This window comes from Heloderma suspectum, chromosome 2, assembly GCF_057233095.1.
Source record: "Heloderma suspectum isolate Gila_16-S chromosome 2, 16-S_ref, whole genome shotgun sequence".
Classification (NCBI taxonomy): domain Eukaryota; kingdom Metazoa; phylum Chordata; class Lepidosauria; order Squamata; family Helodermatidae; genus Heloderma; species Heloderma suspectum.
The window spans coordinates 406,888,376-406,906,488 of record NC_139459.1 but is presented as its reverse complement, the minus strand read 5'-3'; the positions used below and the strand labels follow the sequence as shown (position 1 = coordinate 406,906,488).

At 51.0% G+C, this 18,113-nt stretch overlaps 1 protein-coding gene and 1 pseudogene across 1 annotated transcript in view; one reads left to right on the top strand and one right to left on the bottom strand.

Moving 5' to 3' along the window:
• The window catches only part of LOC146356778 (uncharacterized), a 42,120-nt pseudogene extending 28,207 nt beyond the window's left edge, over nt 1-13,913 (bottom strand).
• The window catches only part of LOC146356776 (uncharacterized), a 143,373-nt gene that overhangs the window by 74,695 nt on the left and 50,565 nt on the right, over nt 1-18,113 (top strand).

The window sequence follows — 18,113 nt, the reverse complement described above, 5'->3', positions numbered from 1 at the left end:
GGAAGCAGTGGAGCTGTGGAACCGATTCCAGGTACTTGCGGATGAGACCGGAGGACAGCCTGCAGAGGAAGCATCACAGGGGAACCTGCATGAGAGCGAGCAAGAGGCTGAAGGTCAGTCAAACAGAGGCGATGAAACCCAGGCCTACAAGAAGAAGAAGAGAAGAGTGGTAGTAGTGGGAGACTCCTTGCTGCATGGGATCGAGACCCAAGTATGTCGCAAAGACCCGTGGACTCGCCAGGTATGTTGTCTCCCGGGAGGACGGATTAGAGACGTGACTGAAAGCTTGCCTGCACTCAGAAAGCCCACTGACAGGTATCCCTTTCTTCTCATCCATGTGGGAACAAATGATACTGCCAAGCGGAGCTATGAAGAGATCATGTCAGACTTTGAAGCTTTGGGAAGGAAACTCAAGAACTTTGGGGCCCAGATAGTTTTCTCATCCATCCTTCCAGTAGTTAGAAGAGGGATAGAAAGGGAAAGACTGACTGGCTACGAAGGTGGTGCTGACGAGAGAGATTTGAATTCTGGGACCACAGGCTATACTTCCTGGAAGATGGGCTGTTGGCTAGGGACGGGTTGCACCTCACAAAGGATGGGAAGAATGTGTTTGGCCACAGCATGAAGAACTTCATCAGGAGGGCTTTAAACTGAATCCTACGGGGAAGGGAGATGTAATGTTGGGGGTAACAATGGACGCAGGCGCATGCACTGCAACGGAGAGAACAGCTCTGATAGCGCCCAATAATAGTCTTCAGACACAGGTAGGAAGAAAGCCAGACTATGAAGCACATGGTCTTCGATGTCTATATACTAATGCCCAGAGTATGGGAAACAAACAAAATGAACTTGAACCCTTAATACAGGAGGGAAATTATGACTTGATAGGTGTAACTGAGACTTGGTGGGATGACTCTCATGACTGGAATACAGCAATGGAAGGATATCACTCGTTCAAAAAGAACAAGAGGAACAGAAAGGGAGGTGGGGTTGCACTGTATGTGAAAAATACATCTCTCTGCACAGAAATGCAGGAGGAGGAGCTTGGTAGCCCCATCGAGAGCATCTGGATCAAAATAAATGGAGCAAAGCATAAAAGGAACCTGGTGGTCGGAGTCTACTACCGGCCACCCAACCAAGGAGAAGACGAGGATGAAACTTTTGGAAAGCAAATAGCCAATGTTTTAAGGAAACATGATGTAGTAGTAATGGGGGACTTCAATTTCCCCGATATTTGTTGGGAGACAAATTCTGCAAAACATGGCCCCTCTTAAACAGGATCAAGCAGGGAAGCCGAGGACAAGCAGCCAAGAGCAATCGACCAGCCTCCCAACAGCCTCTCCCTCCGTCGTCTTCGATGGGCTGCTGGGAGGCGGGAGCCAAAGCGTGAAGCCAGCCTGGAGCTGCAGGTGATTCCGCCAACCCTGCATGCCAAGGCCAGGCAAGGATGTGGAGCGAACCCTGACCTGTTCCGCATGTAAGCGCAGGAGGGGCTTTTTCCCCTGTGTGAATTCTCTGATGATGTTTAAGGCTTCGGCCATGACTGAAGCTGTTTTTGCAGTCTAAGTATTTGAAGGGCTTCTCCTTTGTGAGTTTTTTGATGTGAGTTAAGGTTGGAACTCTGATTGAAGCTCTTTCCACACTCTGAGCATTTATACGGCTTCTCCCCATGTGAATTCTTTGATGATTCTTCAAGGTGGAACTCCGATTGAACCTCTTTCCACACTCTCAGCACTTAAAAGGCTTCTCCCCTGTGTGAATTCTTTGATGTGTTTTAAAGCTCAACCTCTCACTGAAGCTCTGCCCACATCCTGAGCATTTATAGGGCTTCTCTCCCTAGTGTATTCGTTGATGGGAGTTAAGGTCGGAGCTCCAACAAAAGCTCTTTCCACACTCTCGGCATTTATAGGGCCTCTCCCCTATGTGAATTCTTTGGTGTTTATTAAGGTCAGAGCTCTTAGTGAAGCTCTTTCCACACGCTGAGCATGTATAGGGCTTTTCCCCTCTGTGAATTCTTTGATGTACGTTAAGGTCAGAGCTCCTACTGAAGCTCTTTCCACACTCTGAGCATGTATAGGGCTTCTCTCCTGTGTGAATGCTTTGATGTGTGTTAAGCTGAGAACACCAACCAAAGCTCTTTCCACACTCTGAGCATTTATGGGGCTTCTGCTCTGTGTGAATTCTTTGATGTGAGTTAAGCTGAGAACGCCGACCAAAGCTCTTTTTGCAGTCTGAGCAGTTATAGGGCTTCTCCCCTGTGTGAATTCTTTGATGAAGCTTAAGGCTGGAATTCTGATTGAAGCTCTTTCCGCAGTCTGAGCATCTATAGGGCTTCTCCCCTGTGTGAATCCTTTGATGATTCTTCAAGATGGAACTCTGATTGAACCTCTTTCCACACTCTGAGCACTTAAAAGGCTTTTCCCCTGTGTGAATTCTCTGATGTTTTTTAAAGTTCGACCTCTGACTGAAGCTCTGCCCACATTCTGAGCATTTAAAAAGCTTCTCCCCTGTGTGAATTCTTTGATGTTTTTTAAAGTTCGACCTCTGACTGAAGCTCTGCCCACATTCTGAGCATTTATAGCACGTCTCTCCTGTGTGCAGTTGTTGATGGCAGTTAAGGTTGGAGCTCCGACAGAAGCTCTTTCCACACTCTGAGCATTTATAGGGCTTCTCCCCTGTGTGAGTTCTTTGATGTCTTTTAAGGTTGGAGCTCCGACAGAAGCTCATTCCACAGTCTAAGCATTTAAAAGGCTTCTCCCCTGTGTGAATTCTTTGATGCACGTTAAGGTCAGAGCTCTGACAGAAGCCCTTTCCACACTCTGAGCATTGATAGGGCTTCTCCCCTCTGTGAATTCTTTGATGAATGTTAAGGTCAGAGCTCCTACTGAAGCTCTTCCCACACTCTGAGCATTTCAAGGGCTTCTCCCCTGTGTGAGTAGTTTGATACAGGTTAAGGCCTGAGCTGCAAATGAATTGCTTTTCGCACTCCAAGCATTTATATGATTCCTGTTCTGTGTGAGTTATCTGTTGTTCAGTAAGCTTCATCCGCTGAGTGAAGCTCTTTCCACACTCTGAGCATTTCAACGCTTTCTCTCTGTTCTCTATCATTCTTGTTTGTCCTTCAAAACGTTCTTTTAGTATTACAATTTCATGGAAGTCAGCCCCTTCAAAGGAAATAGAGTTTTTCAGCCAGTGCTGTTCATCTTCAGTTTTCCCTCTCTGTTGCTTGCCACTTTTACTGCTGTCCCTCCCATCAGTTGAAAGAATGAAAAGAGAAATTTCCTCAGTTCAGGGAATAAATCCAGTGGTTTGCAGTTTGGACTGACAGTGGAGAGACAGATCCTTCCACATATATTAAATAGCCTCTAATGTTGAATAGAAGTGTTAACTGGAGTGGCATATGGAGATTTTAACTTATTTATGCCAGTATTTATTGGCTGCCTACTAGGACATGATCTGCACAAGAGATCTCAGAATAATGAAAACATAACGCTACAGTAAAATAGACCTTCATTACATATAATCAGGCAGCAGAACAAACCTTGTTTGAAAAAATCGGCCAGTTACAAATAACAGTAGCCCAACCCAGCAAAAGGTACCATCCGGGCTGGCCCTCCCTTTCCATGGTCACACGTGGCTGCATCAGGTGGCGGAGCAACGTGTTCCACTCCCACTGCCCCCATGAGGAGGACATGCTGCCTCCTCCCGCACGTGGTCCTGAGAGCCCTGCCAGCTTCTCTCCTGCCGTGGCATTTCCTGTAACGGGGGAGCAGCCGGTGGGGCTCTCTGGAGCAGCTGCCCGCCCTCCTGGCGCATGCCCCCCTCACACAAAATCTTGCGAGGCTAGACTGAATTCTCACGGTGCCCGCCTGAAGTCCCATGCAGGTTTGACTTCGTCTGGGCCTCATGAGACTTCGGGGTGGCTCCCTGCAGCCGGAAAGGACGGCATCGGTGGACAGGTGGAGTCGGCGGCTTCCCGCCTCAGGAGGCAAGAGAGATTGGGCCAGGCCTGCATACCATGCTCAAAGGTACTGAAAGCCAGTGACAGATGCAAAAGAACCAATATGTATTAAACTGAACCGTTTCTCATGCAAGTCAACGACGAGCACGACAAGTGGGGATGGAAATACTCAGTATCCTCCAGGACCACCTGGAATTGAGAGGCCACCCCCTCTCCCTTACCTTGCCCCCAAAAGGCAGGACTGGGTGATAATCATCAGAAACTGTGGATTCCAGGCTTTCTTTAGTATTGACTGTAAGTGGTCTCTTGTGATCCAGTTTCAGTCCTGCTTTCTGGACTGCTTCCCGCCCTCAGGGATCTATCCATCGACCCGCGCATTCCACTGTGTTGAGCTCCTCAGAATACCAAGCAGCATTCGGGCCGGGCCCAGCACTGCAGTGGGCCCTCCGGGTCCGGAAGGGACTGGAACCCAGTTCGGTAATGAGAAGCCCAGGGCCCAAGAGTTTGGCTATGCCTCATTATTCATGTAATGGCAGGGGGGAGGCGGTGTATTGCAGCCTCACCCTCGCTTTTAAGCAGAGGCTCAGGCTGGGAGCCTTTGCTGGGAACATCGTCCTTCCTGCCCATCTTTCATTATTCGGTTCACCATCCGGCACTCACTGCCTGTAACCCTTCGTGTCTCTGACTTCCCTTCCTCTGAGCTGCGAGAAACTCTTCCTCCCTGGACTTTAGGCTGTTCCACTTGAATTGTCGGTGACACTCACAACATGATTTGACCCGTGAGTCAGTAAGAGGCTGCCAGGGACTGTATCACTACACTTGTCGTAGGCCCCGAGTTCTTGTTTGCTATGGACTGTGCATCTTCATCTTTGAAGGGCCAGCGCGCCTGCTGGCTTGGATGAGCTGACACCTGGATTCTTCCATGCCTTGACCCAAGTACAATGGAGATAGCAGGAAGGAACCTATGGTCATCAACAACTCTGCGTGTTTGGGGTTAGCTTGCACTACTTCTTGAACCTACGTTTTGACTCCTGGATCTAATAGCCCTTGACCATGTAGTATGGAGGTATCAGTGAAGAATTCAAGGCGGGGCTAGATCCCTATGTGGGTGGATTTACTTGGGTCTTTTTCTAGAACCCCTGTCTTCCAGTACCTGGGATGGTTTCCGCCAAGAACCATTCCAGCCCCTTGCCCTGTATGCCAATTGCAAAGAGGAAACCGTTGCCAGCACGGGCAGGAGACTGCTGGGCAGAGGGGTGGACGCAACACCCACAGAGTCCCTGTCCGGCCTATGAGCTCCGAACAGTCCCGGAGCAGACGGATCATGGAACAGGTCCTGGTTCTAGTCCCTGCTTGGCCAGGAAGCTCACCTGGCCTAACTCACAGGGTTGTTGTGATGACAGACTGGAGAGGAGGAGAACCGTGTGAGCACCCTGGGCTCCTTGCAGGAGAAAAAGGGTGAGGCAGGATGCATTGATGAATGACAAAAGTAAGGCAGAACGAGGGTATGGCCTGTCAGCCCTGGCATTCAACGGACGTTTCCCCCCCGCTTAGGCACAAATGGCGCTTTTCCCCGTTGGCCAAGTCCCTGACAGATCTCTCAAGAAGAAGAAATGTATTTTCCAGAAGAAACATCTGCCAGGAGGACAGAGGTCCTGGTGGGCCTGTGGAGCAAAGGTCCAGCCAGAGCCAAGCACCCACCTGCTGATCGTTCCCCTTCCTCAGCAGCCTGGACAAATGGATCATCCGCTTCTTCCTGCCGGGAGAGGAGATCCGGTCTGGGAACCGGAAGCCCTGTTGCGGAGGAGAGAAAGAGAGAACTTATTTCTGGCACCTCTGGCAATAACAATCGTTTAGGGATTTCAAAGCCCCCAGTCTGAATCCCCCTCCCAGCGTTCTCACCAGCCTGTCAAGGTCGAAGGGAGGACGGTCAGGTGTGGCAACTCCTCCAGACGGGAAAGCAGGAGGGCCGGGCAGTCATAGGATACTGCTTGGACCAAGAAGCATCCGCCTGCCAGCAGAATGCACTTGCTGCTTTTAAACTCCGCTTCCAAACGGAACGAGCATCGTGGGGAAGATGCCAGGGGTCTGTCTTGGCGACACCAGGATGAAGAGGAGTCCCGCCTGGAGGGAAGCTCCCTCTGAGGACATCCTGCTCTCTCCCAAGGGGAACCCAGAGTCTAACAGTGGGGATTAAACTCTACCAGGCGAGGCTGAAGGGACCCGCCACGTGGCCAGCTCCAAAGAGGAGCGTGTCTGTTTCCCATCTCCCAGCTGAGCAGAGCAGAGCAGAGCAAGCTGCTCCAGCTGGTCCAGGGACTACAGAAGCAAGCAAGCTCCCAGAGAGCGAGCGACCAGAGCGAGCGGACAGGGGGAGCAAACAGGAGTTGGCCAGGGGAGTGCGGCAGGGGAGGTCAAGGGGGAGGCCCCTAACATTTTTTTAAATTATTTTTCTTGTAACACACACTTCCACACCAGTGGGACTCTGCTTTTAACCTCTACTGAGTAGAGGAGCAGGCACAGGCTAGACTAGAACAATCACAAAGCTAGACACAAAAAGGGAACAGAGGCTATGGAAGGACAAGACTCTCCAGTGGTGGTGACCTGCAAGGTGTGTGCAATGTTTGTTTTCTTGCCTGAGAACATCATGGCCTACACCTGCAACAAGTGCAAGTCGATCACGCTGCTGGAGGAAAAAGTAAGTGGACTGGAGGCCATGGGCAAGTTTATCACGCTGCTGGAAGAAAAAGTAAGTGGACTGGAGGCCATGGGCAAGTTTATCACGCTGCTGGAAGAAAAAGTAAGTGGACTGGAGGCCATGGGCAAGTTTATCACGCTGCTGGAAGAAAAAGTAAGTGGACTGGAGGCCATGGGCAAGTTTATCACGCTGCTGGAAGAAAAAGTAAGTGGACTGGAGGCCATGGGCAAGTTTATCACGCTGCTGGAAGAAAAAGTAAGTGGACTGGAGGCCATGGGCAAGTTTATCACGCTGCTGGAAGAAAAAGTAAGCGGACTGGAGCGGCGACTGTCGACCCTCCGGGGAATAAGAGAACACGAAGAGTTCTTGGACAGAATGGGGGAACTACAGCAGCAAAGGGAAGACCAGAAGCTTGAAGAGCAACAGCAAGATGAGGCAGTGGGAAATGCTGAGGTGAAGAAAAATGGAGTAGAGGATACCCCTTGGACAAGGGTGACAGTCAGGAGAAGAAGAACTAGACGCCACTCTGCGCCAGTGGAAGCAGCGGAGCTGTGGAACCGATTCCAGGTACTTGCGGATGAGACCAGAGGACAGCCTGCAGAGGAAGAATCACATGGGAACCTACATGAGAGTGAGCAAGAGGCTGAAGGTCAGTCAAACAGAGGCGATGTGTCTGAATAGTATGGGAAACAAACAGAATGAACTTGAACTCTTAATACAGGAGGGAAATTATGACTTGATAGGTATAACTGAGACTTGGTGGGATGACTCTCATGCCTGGAATAAAGCAATGGAAGGATATCACTTGTTCAAAAAGAACAGGAGGAACAGAAAGGGAGGTGGGGTTGCACTGTATGTGAAAAATACATAGTTCTGCACAGAAATACAGGAGGAGGAGCTTGGTAGCCCCATCGAGAGCATCTGGGTTGAAATAAATGGAGCAAAGCATAAAAGGAACCTGGTGGTCGGAGTCTACTACGGGCCACCCAACCAAGGAGAAGACAAGGATGAAACTTTTGAAAAGCAAATAGCCAATGTTTTAAGGAAGGGTGATGTAGTAGTAATGGGGGACCTAACCAACAGAGATGACTTAGTGGATAAAGTAGCAGTTACAGGAACTCTGGGGGAAAGCGACCATGTTGCACTTGAGTTCTTGGTTCTAAGGGAAACAAAAGCCGAGTGTAGTCAAACGCGTACCCTGGGTTTTAGGAAAGTTGATTTTAATAAACTCAGAACAATGATCAGGAAGGTCCCATGGCAAGCGACGCTAACGAGAAAAGGAGTCCAAGATGGGTGGGAGCTTTTAAAAAAGGAAATTCTCAAGGCACAATCACAAACAATTCCAACAAGAAGAAAAGGTGGAAGACAACAGAAGAAGCCAATGTGGCTTCACAAAAAGCTTAGGGATGACCTGAAAACAAAAAAGGACACATATAGGAAGTGGAAAGAAGGCCAAGTAACAAAGGAAGAGTACAGGCAGGTAGCACAAAATTGCAGGGATGGCGTCAGGAAGGCTAAAGCTGAGAACAAGCTGAGGTTAGCGAGGGATGCTAAAAACAACAAAAAGGCTTTCTTCAGCTACATGCATAGTCAAAGGCAGAGGAAAGAAATGGTGGTTCAGCTATTGAATAAGGATGGCAAAACGGTAACGGATGACAAAGAAAAGGCAGAAGTGCTCAATTCCTACTTTGGCTCAGTCTACTCCCAAAAGAGGGTCTATGACCCCCCTGGCAAAGGCCAAGTACAGGCTGAATGGGCAGGATTGAAGCTTGAGATCAATAGGCGTATGGTCAAGGAACACCTCATTACTTTGAATGAGTTCAAATCTCCAGGGCCAGATTAACAGCATCCTAGAGTAATGAAAACTTTTCTGTGGTTAAACAGAGCTCTGTGGAAGATCCTTAGGTCTCAACAGCTTAACAAGGAATAAGAACTTCTTAACTATTTCTTACTCAGTGATGCCATAAGCTATGCCGTGCAGGGCCACCCAAGACGGACAGGTCATGGCAGAGAGTTCTGACAAAATGTGGTCCACTGGAGAAGGAAATGGCAACCCACTCCAGTATTCTTGCCAAGAAAACCCCATGGAACGTATCACAAGGCTAAAAGAGATGACGCCGGAAGATGAGCCCCTCAGGTCGGAAGGTGTCCAATATGCTACTGGGGAAGAGCAGAGGGTATTTCCAAGTAGCGCCAGAAAGAGTGAAGCGGCTGGGACAAACCCGAAAGGACACTCAGCTGTGGATGTGTCTGGTGGTGAAAAGAAAATCCGATGCTGTAAAGAACAATATTGTTTAGGAACCTGGAATGTCAGATCAATGAATCAAGGTAAGCTGGAGGTGGTCAAACATGAGATGGCAAGATTGAACATCGACATCTTGGGAATCAGCGAACTAAAATGGACAGGCATGGGCGAATTTAATTCAGGTGACCATCATATCTACTATTGTGGGCAAGAATCCCTTAGAAGAAATGGAGTAGCACTCATAGTCAACAAAAGGGTGGGAAAAGCAGTACTGGGGTACAATCTTAAAAATGATAGAATGATCTCAGTACGAATCCAAGGCAAACCATTCAACATCACAGTAATTCAAGTCTATGCCCCAACCACTGAGGCCGAAGAAGCTGAGGTTGATCGGTTCTATGAAGACCTACAACACCTTCTAGAACTAACACCAAAAAAAGATGTCCTCTTCATCATAGGGGATTGGAATGCTAAAGTAGGTAGTCAAGAAATCACTGGGATAACAGGCAGGCATGGCCTTGGTGTACAAAATGAAGCAGGACAAAAGCTAATAGAGTTTTGCCAAGAGAACATGCTGATCATAGCAAACACTCTTTTCCAACAGCACAAGAGGCGACTCTACACATGGACGTCACCAGATGGTCAATATCGAAATCAGATTGATTATGTCCTTTGCAGCCAAAGATGGAGAAGCTCCATACAGTCAGTAAAAACAAGACCTGGAGCTGACTGTGGCTCAGATCATGAGCTGCTTCTTGCAAAATTTCGGCTTAAATTGAAGAACGTCGGGAAAACCACTAAACCGTTCAGGTATGACCTAAATCATATCCCTGATGAATATACAGTGGAGGTGAGGAATAGATTTCAGGGATTAGACCTGATAGACAGAGTGCCTGAGGAACTATGGACGGAGGTCCGTAACATTGTTCAGGAGGCAGCAACGAAATCCATCCCAAAGAAAAAGAAATGCAAGAAAGCCAAGTGGCTGTCTGATGAGGCTTTACAAGTAGCTCACGAAAGAAGGGAAGCGAAAAGCAAGGGAGAAAGGGGAAGATATACCCAACTGAATGCAGAGTTCCAGAGAATAGCAAGGAGAGACAAGAAGGCCTTCTTAAATGAACAATGCAAAGAAATCGAGGAAAACAACAGAATGGGAAAGACTAGAGATCTCTTCAAGAAAATTGGAGATCTCAAGGGAACGTTTTGTGCAAAGACGGGCATGATAAAGGACAAAGAAGGCAGGGACCTAACAGAAGCCGATGAGATTAAGAAGAGGTGGCAAGAATACACAGAAGAACTATACAGGAAAGATCTGAATGTCCCTGATAGCCATGATAGTGCGGTCACTGAACTTGAGCCGGACATCCTGGAGAGTGAAGTCAAGTGGGCTTTAGGAAGCATTAGTAACAACAAAGCTAGTGGAGATGACAGTATTCCAGCTGAGCTATTTAAAATCCTAAAAGATGATGCTGTTAAAGTGCTGCATTCAATATGCCAACAAATCTGGAACACTCAACAGTGGCCGCAAGACTGGAAAAGGTCAGTTTACATTCCAATTCCAAAGAAGGGCAACGCCAAAGAGTGTTCAAACTACCGCACAATTGCGCTCATTTCACATGCCAGCAAGGTGATGCTCAAAATCCTACAAGCTAGGCTTCAGCAGTATGCGAACCGAGAACTACCGGAAGTACAAGCTGGGTTTCGAAGAGGCAGAGGAACTAGAGATCAAATCGCCAACATTCGCTGCATCATGGAGAAAGCAAGAGAATTCCAGAAAAACGTCTATTTCTGCTTCATTGACTACGCTAAAGCCTTTGATTGTGTGGATCACAACAAACTGTGGCAAATTCTTAAAGTGATGGGAGTACCAGACCACCTTACCTGTCTCCTGAGAAACCTGTACGAGGGTCAAGAAGCAACAGTAAGAACCAGACATGGAACAACCGATTGGTTCAAAATTGGGAAAGGAGTACGACAAGGCTGCATATTGTCACCCTGCTTATTTAACTTATATGCAGAGTACATCATGAGAAATGCTGGGTTGGATGAATCAGAGGTCGGAATTAAGATTGCTGGGAGAATTATCAACAACCTCCGATATGCAGACGATACCACCCTAATGGCAGAAAGCGAAGAGGATCTCAAGAGCCTCTTGTTGAGGGTGAAAGAGGAGAGTGCAAAAGCTGGTTTGAAACTCAACATTAAAAAAACGAAGATCATGGCATCTGGCCCCATCACTTCCTGGCATATAGAAGGGGAAGACATGGAAGCAGTGACAGATTTTACTTTCTTGGGCTCCAAGATCACCGCAGACGGTGACTGTAGCCATGAAATTAAAAGACGCTTGCTCCTTGGGAGGAAAGCTATGGCCAACCTAGACAGCATAGTAAGAAGCAGAGACATCACCTTGCCAACAAAGGTCCGTCTAATCAAAGCTATGGTTTTCCCAGTAGTAATGTATGGCTGTGAGAGCTGGACTATAAGGAAGGCTGAGCGCCGAAGAATTGATGCTTTCGAACTGTGGTGCTGGAGAAGACTCTTACGAGTCCCCTGGACTGCAAGGAGGTCAAATCAGTCCATCCTAAAGGAAATCAACTCTGAGTGCTCATTGGAAGGACAGATACTGAAGCTGAAGCTCAAATATTTTGGCCACCTAATGCGAAGAGAAAACTCCCTGGAAAAGACCCTGATGCTGGGAAAGACTGAAGGCAAAAGGAGAAGGGGACGACAGAGGATGAGATGGCTAGATAGCATCACGGATGCAATGAATATGAACTTGAGCACGCTCCGGGAGAGAGCGCAGGACAGGAAGGCCTGGCGTGCTATGGTCCATGGGGTCACGAAGAGTCGGACACGACTGAACGACTGAACAACAAACTATTTCTTGTTCTTAGACGTCTAGTCTTAATACCTTTAAAGGGAGAGATCTCACTCTAAATTCCACGTTCCCTATTCAGTACTGAATGGGCTATTCAGCGGACAGGTACTCCGGCCTGGTGAGCTTCGAAGAAGCAGCTCCCACATTGTAGAATCAGCACATACTTATACTTTCTCATATGGACATTTCCTCAGAACTAATATTGTCAGCTGTCCCATACATTAGGGCTCACGGTCTTAATCATTTCATTGTTGTTACACATTCTTCAGAAATTTAGAACATACAAAGAAGGCTTACATGTACACTTTTCAGGCTAGATAAAACCTACTTTGAATTATACCTCTGAGAAGATAACTCTTTACTCAGCATTGGCCAATGAAACTTAAATCTACCAATTTTCCTACACATCTGTATATCAGGCGTTTCGATGTGTATACCTTGCACAATATTTTTTGCTCATTAACTGATAGGTTAACTCATTAACTGAATTCTCTTTTGACCTGGAATAATACGGCCTCACACCTGTTCATTCCTCAAGTAACTTTTAGGCCCAAGTGACAGGGCTTTAAAGCAGCATTTTCTCTTTGGATACCATCCAGGCCATCTTGACCATCATTTGTATGCCAGTTACCCAGAAGTCACTGTCAACCTGCTTGTGTCTCTGTGTTGCCTTCTCTACAATAGTTTAATACAAAACTTCTTGCTTATGTGCATTCTCAAATTCTCAGTTGTTCTTCGTTCATATTTAGCGCTTGCATTTCATGAGAAGGCATCTTTCTGGGAACTGGGGGGATAAATGGCGTTTTCATCACTCCTCCCTGTCAAAGGCCGGGGCACCGGTACAGAAAGGAGGACAGCGGGCAACGCAGATGGCGTCCTTCAGAACGGGCTGGCGGACCGTGGCCTCCGATGCCGGTATGAAGGACCCCTGGGCTGCACCGCGCGGGGACTGCAGAGGCCCGTCTTGGCAGGAGCCTCATAACCCTGATCGAGGGGCCTTCAAGCTAACTCACAGGAGGGGTGGGAAAGCCCGGAGCTCAGGGCTCCTAGGCCACGTCTTATGGAGAAGGACACGCAGGACCGAGAGGAGACAAGGCCCGGGAGGAGGATCCCACTGATGCCTGTGCACGAAGGACGGGAGCCAAAGAGGATGAACGTGAGACCGTAATGCAGGAGGGTACGTATGATCTGAGAGGCATCACTGAGGCTGGGGGGATAAGACTCATGACGGGAACAGTGCCACTTCGCAAACGAAACGGGCCCAGGAGGAGGGGGCGGGGAGAAGCATTACATCTCAGGAATATATCCTCCTGGGAGGAAACCCATGATGCTGAGCATGGAAGCCCGGCTGGAAGCCTTTGGGTAAAGACAGGGGCAGGGAGGAAGAAGAGGGATCTTGGTGTGGGAGTTTGCCAGGCAGCCAGCCAGCCAGAAGACACGGACGGTGCTTTCCTGGCACAAGGGGCGACACTTTCACAGAGGCTAGCAGGCGCAGCCATGGGGGAATTCAGCTGCTCTGACATCTGCTGGGAGTCTCCAAAGAATGGTGGATCTAATATGTTTTTGACTTGTCCTGCTGACAACTTCGTCTTCCAGAAGGTGGAAGGAGGAACAGGGGAACCTTCTTTCCTGGACTTAATCCTGACCAACCAGGAAGAAATGGCAGATGAAGTGGAAGTGGCAGGAACCTTCAGGGAAAGTGACGGTGTCTTCTTGTAATGTAAATCATGACAGAGAGGACAGTGAAAACTGAGCTCAGTTGAATGCGCACCTTGGACTTCAGGAAAGCCAATTCAAAGAAGCTCAGGGAGAACTTGGGTGGGATTCCATGAAGGCACAATCACAAACTATTCCCATGAGAAGGAAAAATGGGGGACATTCCAAGAATCCTGGCAGGCTGCACAAGGAGCTGGACCCTGCAGAACAGAGGCTGCACTGACCGGGAGGTTGGTCTAGATGGGCTCTGAGGTCCCTTCCAACTCTAGGATTCCAGGATGTGTCAGCCCAGGGAAAGAGGGAGCCTTACCCAGAGAGGCCAGAGTCCTGTAGTTCTCCGCCTGACTTCCCTGTGCAGAGCCCTCTGGCCTGGGTCCAGCAGAGCCCCCTCCTCCGCCGAGAAGCGCACGGCCACCTCCTCAAAGGTCACCGGAGCCTGGAAGAGGAAGAGTTTCCCTGAGCAGATGATGCAGGAGAGGCAGGAGAGGGGAGTTGGTTGGAGGCCCTCCCATGGGATCCAGGGCACCCTGTGGGACATTCCAGGCCTTCTTGGCTGCCACCTGTGATAGATCCTTCTTTCCGGCCCAGAGAGTCGTGCAGGGGCCTGAGGCACCCAGGCCTCCTGTACCTGTTCCGGCTGCCCAGAAGTTCTTCCCACTCCAGCACAGAGAGGATGGGAAGAAGCCCCTGTGTCCTCTCGCCATCTCTGCATCTCTTCCTATTTCCTAAGAGAAAGACAAAAAAGGAAGGTAGGAAGATAGTTTAGACCTCAAGCACATTTGCATTTTAGTTGCTAGCGTGAAATCAATCTTCCTCCACTTTGTTTTTGTCCATAATTCAATTTATATAAACTCTTAATCTATTGAAACAAATCATCTTTTTCATACAGTCAGGGCCAGAAATATTGGAACAAAGATAACTGTTTTGGCAGTTGGCCTCTGTACACCACCACATTGAAGTTGAAAGGAAACACACCCAGATGGGAGCGAAGCCAGGATTTCCAGCTGTAATTCAAGGGGCTTGACAAAAGTGGGGCACTAACCATCCAGGAAGGACAGCCAGTGGCGCGCGCGCGCGCACACACACACACACGTCGTCGGTGGCTCACAAGTAATGGAACGAATGGCTGACAAGCAGCTGCATGGCCAGGTGTGGCCTGTTTCCTGGGTGTCCCATGGCCAATCAAGCAGAGAAAAGGCCTGGAGGTGGTTCTGAGTGGTACATTTGCATGTGGTAGCTGTTCACTGGAACCCCCAACATGAGGTCCAAAGGGGTGTCCATGCGAGTGAAGGAGGCCATCATTAGGCCGAGGAAACAAAATACACCCATCTGAGAGAGAGCAAAAACAATTAACTGGCAAGCTCAGCGACAGCAAAAGGCCTGGAGGACCACAGACGACAACTAAAGTGGATGACCGCAGAATGCCGCTCATGGCGAAGAGGAACCCTTTCACAACATCTAGCCAGGCCAAGAACGCTCTTGCGGAGGTAGGCATGTCATTGTCAACATCTACAGTCAAGAGACGGCTTTATGAATGTAAATACAGAGGCTTCACGGCAAGGTGCAAACCACTGGTAACGCTCAAGAACAGACAGGCCGGATTAGCCTTTGCCAGCAAACGCCTAAAAAAGCCCGCCCAGTTCTGGAAGAAGATTCTTTGGACTGATGAAACCAAGATTAACTTGTACCAGAATGATGGGAAGAGAAAAGTATGGAGAAGGAAAGGAACAGCTCATGATCCAAAGCTTACTATATCATCTGTCAACCGTGGTGGAGGCAGTGTTGCAGCATGGGCATGTGTGGCTGCCAAGGGAGCCGGGTCACTGGTGTTTATTGATGACCTGACTGCTGACAAAAGCAGCAGGATGAATTCTGAAGTGTATAGGGCTATACTTTCTGCTCAGATTCAGCCGAATGCTGCCAAACTGATAGGATGCCGCTTCATCTTCCAGATGGGTAATGACCCAAAACATAAAGCAAAAGCTACCCAAGGGTTTCTCAAGGCAAAGAAGTGGGATGTTCTTCAATGGCCAAGTCAGTCACCTGGTCTCAGCCCAACAGAGCATGCTTCTCACTTGCTGAAGACAAGACTGATGGCAGAAAGACCCACAAACAAGCAGCAGCTGAAGGCAGCTGCAGTGAAGGCCTGGCAAAGCATCTCGAGGGAGGAAACTCAGCCTTCGGTCATGTCCATGGGTTCCAGACTTCAGGCAGTCGTTGACTGCAAAGGATTTTCATCCAGGTATTAAAGGCGAGCCTTCAGTTTGAAATGATGTTGGTTTGTTCCATTACTTATGAGCCACCAACGATGGGGGGGGGGGTGTCTGCCACTGGCTGTCCTTCCTGGATGGGTAGTGCCCCACTTTTGTCACACCCCTTGAATTACAGCTGGAAGTCCTGGCTTCGCTCCCATCTGGGTGTGTTTCCTTTCAACTTCAATATGGTGGTGTACAGAGGCCAACTGCCAAAACGGTTATCCTTGTTGCAATACTTCAGGCCCTGACTATATGTTAGACAGACGTTTCTTCTCCCCGCCCAGGCTCAAGGGGAACTTAAAAGCAGCCCACAGATATCAAGCACAGGTGACAGATGGAGGCCGTATTGAAAAATGCCCCATTGATCCTTACCCAGAGACCCTTACCCCGCAGGATCCCCCCGAACTGCAGCCTCTCTTTTGCTCGCGACGGAGCCCTCACTGGTTCAGCAACGTCTGGGGCCACTTGGGCTAACATCCCCTGCAGCTGGAAAAGGAGGAGGGAGCCCAGGTGAGGAATGACTATTACGTTATTCTGAAAGGAGTGGGGCAAGCAGAGGCCGAGGGCAGCATTTCCCCGTCCTTTGCACTGAGGCCTCCTGCTGCACTGATTCTGCCTCCCAGCTCGCTCACAGCCGGGTCCTTGGCAGGCAGGCACATAAGGAGCGGGGCTGATCATTCATCCCTGGCGTCCAAAGAGGAATAGAACAGGGCGCCTCAAACCCCCTCCTAAAACCAACTGAGCGGAGAGGGAGGGCTGCACCACTGGGAGGGCTGCACCACTGGCTGGAGATGGATCCCGCCCCCGGAACCTCCCAACCCCCTTCAATTGTTTTGTGGCCCCCCACCAGGAAGGGCCAGATCCACACATTCAGAAGCACTATCCTGTGGGGCGTTCAGCGAGGGGGTGGGGATGGGACACCCCTTCCTGGGTGACACTGGGGGGGATGTTTCGGGTCTCCGCCTCGGGGGCTCCCAGGGCGAAGTCCCCCCACCTGCAGCTGCCGCCGCCGCTCCTCGGCCGGCTCGGCAGGGCCACCGCCGGGCAGCTGCTCCCCGGCCCGCATTCGCGCGCCCAGCGCGCCGCCTCCGCGGGCAGGACGGCCAGGAGCTGCTCCAGCACCAGCGGGTCCACGACGGGCGGCTTGCGCCGCCGCCCCGGCTCCAGCCAGCGGCGGCACAGGCGGTGGAGGCGGCCGCAGCCCGGCAGCGCTGGCGCGCCTCCTCCCGCCGGGCGCCGCCGCCCCTCCGGCTCTCCTGCCGGGGCTTCCCGGAGCGCCGCACGGCTCCCCTCCTGGCCGGCGCGGGGGCCCCTCCGCCTTCGCCCCCGGAGGACGCGAGGGGCCCCAGCCTCGTCCTGGAGCCGGGGGAGGTCGCATCCTGCGCGGGTCGCCCGCCGGCCGCGCAGGGCTCCGGCCAAGGGCGGCTCCCCCGAGCCCCACGGGGTCCGGCCCACCCTCCGTCTGGGCCCCGAGCGGGCCTCCGCGCGCCAGCCTCTCGGCGCCGCTCTGCCCGCCGCCGCCCTGCCGCGCGGCTTCCCCCTCTGCGCCTCGCCCCGCCCCAGGGGCCCGCGGGGGGAGGCGAGGAGCCCCGCGCGCGCTCACCGGCTCCTTCGTGGGGCGGGGCGGGCGCGAGCCGCGGCGTGGGAACATCGCGGGCTCTTTTCCCACGGGGAGGGGGCGGGAGGGGAGCAGCTTCCCCGCCAGGGCCTCTCTAGGACGCGCCCCGCTCGGGCTCCGCCCTCCGGGCGCTGCCCCGGCGCTCGCGGGGACGGCCGGGAGCGGGCCGGGCCGGGCCGGGCCGGCGCCTCCGGCTCGCCGCTGTTCCCCGGCAGGGCGCGCCGCCGGGGCCCGGAGACCCTCGGGCCGCAGCCCCGTCAGCCGCAGCCAGCGGGGCCAGGGGCGGGGAGCGCGGGAGCTGCGGGCCGGAGCCGGGGCGGGAACGGAGGCCCCAGCGGCCTTCCCGGGGCGCTGGGGAGAAAAGCCAGTTCCTCGGGCCCCCCGACGCCCCCTTCCTTGGGGAACCCGGGAAGGGTCTGGGGAAGGCGGGAGCTGTGTCTGCTCCGGAGGAGCGCTCTGGCGGCCCCTCGGAGCGCAGCGTGATTTTATTTTTCCTGTTTTTCTCCGAGTTCTCTTTCTAATGTCCCTTCATATCCACTTATATTTCCCTTATTCACTCCCAATACTTTATCACTTTTATCAATTTCTCTCATTTCTTAAATCCTCCTTTACTTGATTTTTGTCAATAAAGGTAGCTTCTAGGTATAACTTCTCTTCCTGCTCACAGTAGATGATCTTGTAGGCTACTGGCACCTGGTGTACTCTTATTTTCTTCGGCAATGTGATAAATGTGGTGTGAAAA